The 5822-nt window shown below is 42.3% G+C and overlaps 2 long non-coding RNA genes across 3 annotated transcripts in view; one reads left to right on the plus strand and one right to left on the minus strand.

The window, feature by feature from the left end:
• The window catches only part of LOC125483848, a 9134-nt gene extending 3357 nt beyond the window's left edge, over positions 1-5777 (plus strand). For both annotated transcript variants that reach the window (XR_007262744.1, XR_007262745.1), the window contains exon 3: positions 5674-5777. This is a non-coding gene — a long non-coding RNA (uncharacterized LOC125483848). The remainder of the gene's footprint in view (positions 1-5673) is intronic.
• Positions 1-5822, minus strand: part of LOC125483849 — a 37065-nt gene that overhangs the window by 22080 nt on the left and 9163 nt on the right. The gene's annotated exons all lie outside the window — the stretch shown is intronic.

Here is a 5822-nt window from a genome sequence, read left to right on the forward strand (position 1 = left end):
TCTTCTCAAATCCCAAGTAAATGACATCCACTGCCTCCTTATCAACTCTAAATGTTGCATTCTTGAAACATACCAGCAGATTTGTACAGCATGATTTCCCTCTTGTAAATCCATGCTGACAAACTCTGTCCAATCCTGTCACAGTTTTCCAGTGTTAGGCTAACCGGTCGATAATTCCATATTTTCTGTCAACCTTCTTTTTTAACTAGTAGCATTACCTTAGCTACCCTCCAATCCATAGGAATTGTTCATCTTGAAAGATGACCATCAATTTCCTCTATTTCGACTCGAGCCCCTATTTTCAGAATACATTGGTTTCTCAGGCCAAATAAAAACCGAAAGAACTGCGGATGCTGTAAATCAGGATCAAAAACAAAGTTGCTGGAAAAGCTCAGCAGGTCTGGTAGCATCTGTGAAGGTAAAAACAGAGTTAACGTTTCGGTTCGAAACAGTAACTGTTTTTTTCCTTCCCAGATGCTGCTAGACCTGCTGAGCTTTTCCAGCAATTTGTTTTTGTTATCTCTCAAGCCAGTTTAAGTACTCTGGCTGTAGATTACTAGGAGCTGGGATTTGTTGGCTTTTAATCCCATCAATTCCCCCAACACCATTTTCCTACTCACTCTAATTTCCTTCAGTTCCTGCTTCCGATATGTTCCCCAGCATTTTAGCGATATTATTGGTGTAATCCTTTGTGATGACAGAACCAAAATATGTAGTTAATTGGTCTGCCATCTCTTTATTCCACATTATAATTACCCCTATTTCTGATTGTAAGGGATTTGTTTTCATTAATCTGTTTTTCTCTTCATTATATCTTTAGGAACTTGTACAATTTGTGTGTATATACCCCAGAAACTTACTCTTACTCTTTATTTTTCCCCTCTTAACCAATCCCTTCGTCCTGTTTTGGTGAAATATGAACTGCTCCCAGTCTTCAGATCTGCTGTCCATTTTAGCCAATTTGTACCCCTCTTCCTTGGATCCAGTACGACCCCTAATGTCCCTGGTTAGCCATGGCAGGGCCACCTTTCCTGTTTCATTTTGTGTCTGACAGGAAAGAACAACAGTTGTAGTTCCTCCAAGTGCTCTTTAAATGTTTGTTATTCCTTTAAAGTTATATTCCCTAATTTATTGTAGCATGATCACTTCTCATACCATCGTAATTTCCTCTGTTTAGATTTTGGCCCCCAGTCTCAGAATCAACTCTGTCGCATTCCATCTTAATGAGGCGTTTTATCACTGAGTTCTTCTTTCTCCCACAAGCGGCCTCGCACGGCTAGATTGCTAATGATTCCCTTCACATTACACAGTTAATATTTTGAAATTAAAGTTGCCACAGTCTCAGAAGACCTTAGGACTGCTCTGTCACTTGGGGACCGAGAGAGAGAAGGCTAATGTGCTTTAACGTGAGGGTCAACGTGCCTCAGGCAGGCAAGGTTAAGAATGTGGGATCTTCACGGTGACCTTGGGCAGTATGTGAATTGAGTACATGCATCACTCTGAATCGCAAATCAGCCATCCAGTTAACTGAGCTAACCCACTCCCAGTCATTACACAATATGCAGTCGAGATGGCCTATCTCCATTTGGGCCCTCGATGTATTGATCCTAGAATGTGTATGAGATGGTTTTTTGGAATTTCTCCTCTATGGTATTGTTACTGAGTTGACTTGCTCAATCTATGTGCAGATTGAAGTCCCCCACAATAACCAAGATACAGGGGCAGAATTAGGCCATTCGGCCCATTGTTTCTGTTCCACCATTTGATCACGGCTGACATGTTTCTCAGCTCCATTCTCTTGCCTTCTGCTTTCTTCCGTACCTTTGATCCCCTCACAAACGAAGAACCTATCTATCTCTGTCATAAATACGCTCCGCAGCCCTCTACGGCAGTGAGCTCTAAAAAATCACCAGTCTCTGGCTGAAGAAACCCCTCCTCATCTCAGTTCTAAAGGGTTGTCCCTTTACTGTGAGGCGGTGCCCTTGGGTTCTCGTCTCTCCTACTAGTTGTAACATTTTCTCCACATCCATCTGTCTAGGCCTCTCAGTATTCTGTAAGTTCATATAGTCATAGTCATACAGCATGGAAACTAGTCCATGCCGACCATGTGCTGAAACTAAACTAGTCCCACCTGCCTGCGCTTAGCACATATCCCTGTAAACACTTTTTATTCGTGTACTTATCCAAACGTCTTTTAAAAATTGTAATTGTATCCGCATCCGCACAGGAGCCACTCTCTGTGTAACAAAAAGTTGCCCTTCATGTCTTTGTTTTTCTCCTCTCGCCTTAAAAAAAAGTATGCCCTCTAGTTTTGAAATCTCCCACCCCGTGGAAAAGATACCTGTATTCACCTTATCACTACCCCTTAAGGGCAGGACTTGTACAGTTAACGGTAGGGCCCTGGATAGTGTTATACCTGAGTACCTTTCCACTTAACATGGTGCTGTAAGTGGCAACTTGTAAACTTTTCACTATACTTGTGAGTATGTATGACAATAAAGCTAATTCAGTTTGATTTTAAACATGCCCCCTAGTCTTGAAATCCCCACCTAAGAGAAAGGACACTTGCCATTTGACACCCCTCAGGATTTTTATAAACCTCCAAGTTCAACCTCAACCTCTTGTGCCCTGAGAAAGAAGTCTGAGCCTATTCCGCCTCTCCGCATAACTCAATTTCTCTTTTCCCAGCAACATCCTGGTAAATCTCTTCTGAACCCTCTCCAGCTTACTAATATCCTTCCTTTAACAGGGTGACCAGAACTGGACACAGTACTCTAGATGAAGCCTCACCAGCATCTTGTACAACTTCAACAAGATGCCCCAACTCCTGTACTGAAAGGTCTGAGCCTATGTTTATGTGTACGTGTAATGAAAACTTCAAAGAATTAGGTAACTGAAACCCAAAGTGTCTCTGTTCTACAGCATTATCCAAGGCTGTGTAAGTCCTGCCCTCCCTTTGCTTAGAATTAGAATCCCGATAGTGTGGAAACAGGCCATTCGACCTAACAAGTCCACACTAACTCTCTGAAAAGCATCCCACCAGACTCTCATTTTCTGAAGAAGGGTCCAGACCCGAAACGTCAGCTTTCCTGCCCCTCTAATGCTGCTTGGCCTGCTGTGTTCATCCAGCCCTACACCTTGTTATCCACCAGACTCTCACACCTGCTCTGTCCCTATAACCCTGCATTTCCCATGGCTAGTCCACATAACCTATACATCTCAGAATACTACGGATGATTTAGCGGGCTAATCCATCCAACCTGCACATCTTTGAACCGTGGGAGGAAACACATGGAGACACAGGTAGAATGCGCAAATTGTACACAGACAGTTGCCCGAGGCTGGAATCGAACCCAGATCTGTGGCTCTGTGAGGCAGCAGTGCTAATCGCTGAGCCACCATGCTGCCGTAAAATGCAATAGCTTGCACTCCATCTGTCATTTGTCAGCCCATAAACCCAATTGATCAACATCTCTTTGTAATCGTAGATAACCTGTCCACGAAACCATAACATTTGGTGTCATCAACAAACTTACTAACCATGCCTTCTATATTCTCATCTATATCATTGATATAAATGACAAACACAAGTGGACCCATCACCGATCTCTGTGGAACACTGCTGGTCACAGGTCTCCAGTTGAATAACATCCTTACACCACCACACCCTGTCTGATGTCATTAAGTGAATTAAATAACCAATTGGCAAGCTCACTATGAATCCCATGTGAGCTAACTTTACAAATTTGTCTACTATGCGGAATTTTGTCAAGGGCTTTACTAAAGTCCAAGTAAACAATGTCTACTGCTCTGCGCTCATCGGTCTTGGTTCCTTCATCAAAAAAACTCAATCAAATTTGTGAGACATGATTTCCCTCACACAAAACCATGCTGACTATCCCTAATCATTCCTTGCCTCCGCAAATGCTATCTTTCAGTATCACCTCCAACGGCTTACCCACAGCCAAAGTCAGACTTGTTGGTCTATAATTCCTAGGCTTCTCCCTACATCCCTTCTTAAACAAAGGCAAAACTTTAGCCACTCTCCAGTCACCTGGCACCTCACCCATATTTATAGATGATACAAATATTTCCGCGAGGAGCCCTGCAATTTCCTCCCTTACTTTCCACAATGCCCTGGGATACACTAGATCAGGTACCAGAGAATTATCCACTTTTTATATTTTCTAAGACCTTCAGCACCTCCTCTCCTGCAAAGCAAACTGTTCAAAACATCAATATTTATTTCCTTGAGTTCTCTAGCCTCCTTCAGTCCAACTTGTCCATGTCGACCAGGTTTCTCAAATTGAACTAGTCCCACTTGCATTTGATCCATACCTCTCTAAACCTTTCCTATTCATGTACCTATCCAAATGTCTTTTAAATCGTGTAAGTGTACCTGCATCTACCACTTCCTCTGGAGGTTCATTCCATATAAAAACTATTCTCTGTCTGAAAATGTTGCCTATTATTTCCCTTTAAATCAATCTCCTCCTTAAGAATGTACTCTCTAGTTTTGGAAAACTCTATCCAAGAGAAAAGACCGTTGCTGCTCACCTTTGTCGTTTACCCCTCAATTTTCAAACCTCTACAGAGTCACCCCTCAACCTCCTATGTTAGAGTGCAAAAAGTCCCAGCCTATCCAGTCTCTCCTCATAACTCAAACCCTCCAGTCCTGGTGACATGTATGTTGTAAGTGTAGCATGTAGCCACACAGAGTAGAACGTCAATCCAGCCGCAAGAAGCATCACCTAGTTTCCATTTCTTTGGCCCTTGGTCAAATAGTTTAGCAACAGGAACTGTCCAGTTTCATACATGGAGAGTGAATGTTTGGGCTAGCTTTCTCCACAGTCAAAACTGATGTGAAATAGTTATTTTATATCTCTCCCATCTGCCGAGTTTCAACACAAAGACATCCTCCTTGATCATTAAGGTGCCCAACTCTCTCTAGTTGCTCTCTTGCTCGATATGTACTTGTTGAATCTCTTTGGATTATCCTTAGCCTTGGCAGATAAAGTTACCTCATGCCCTCTCTGCCTTTCTGATCTCCATCTTAAGAAATCCTCTACACTTTTTATACTATTCAAGAAGTTCATTTGAACCTAGTTGTCTATGTCTAATATGGTTCTTTTTCATTCTTGACGAGCGCCTCAATATCTTTATTAATCCATTGTTCTCTAATCATACCAGCCCTACCTTTGGTCCGACCAGTCCATGCCAAGCATAATTCCAAGTTAAACTTGCCCCACCTGCCTGCTCCTGGCCCATATCCCTCCAAACGATTCCGAGTCATTTACTTATCCAGATGTCTTTTAAATGTTGTTATTTTGCCCACATTCCCTACTTCCTCAGGAAGTTCATTACAAACATGAACCACTTCTGTGTTTTTAAAAAAAAAAAAAAATTGCCTCGAGTCTTTTTTAAATCTTCGTCCTCTCACCTTAAAAATGTGCCCCCTTGTCTTGAAATCCCTCACCCGAGAGAAAAGGCACCTGCCATTCACCTTATCTATACCCTTCATGATTATATAAATGTCTGTAAGTCACCCCTCCAATTTCTGGACTTCAGTGAAAAAAGTCTCAACCTATCCAGCGAGTCCTTATAACTCAACCTCCATTCCTGGTAAATCTTTTCTGAACCCTTTCCAGCTTAATGATATCCTTCATATAACAGGCGATCAGAAGTGGACACATTACCCCAGAAGGCGCCTCACTGACGTTCTGTACAAGCTCAACATAACATCCCAACTCCTCTCAAACGTCTGAGCAATGAAGCTAAGCAGACTAAACACCTTCTTAACCACCTTGTCCACATGTAATGCA

This window comes from Rhincodon typus, chromosome 8 (assembly GCF_021869965.1).
Source record: "Rhincodon typus isolate 14 chromosome 8, sRhiTyp1.1, whole genome shotgun sequence".
Taxonomy (NCBI): domain Eukaryota; kingdom Metazoa; phylum Chordata; class Chondrichthyes; order Orectolobiformes; family Rhincodontidae; genus Rhincodon; species Rhincodon typus.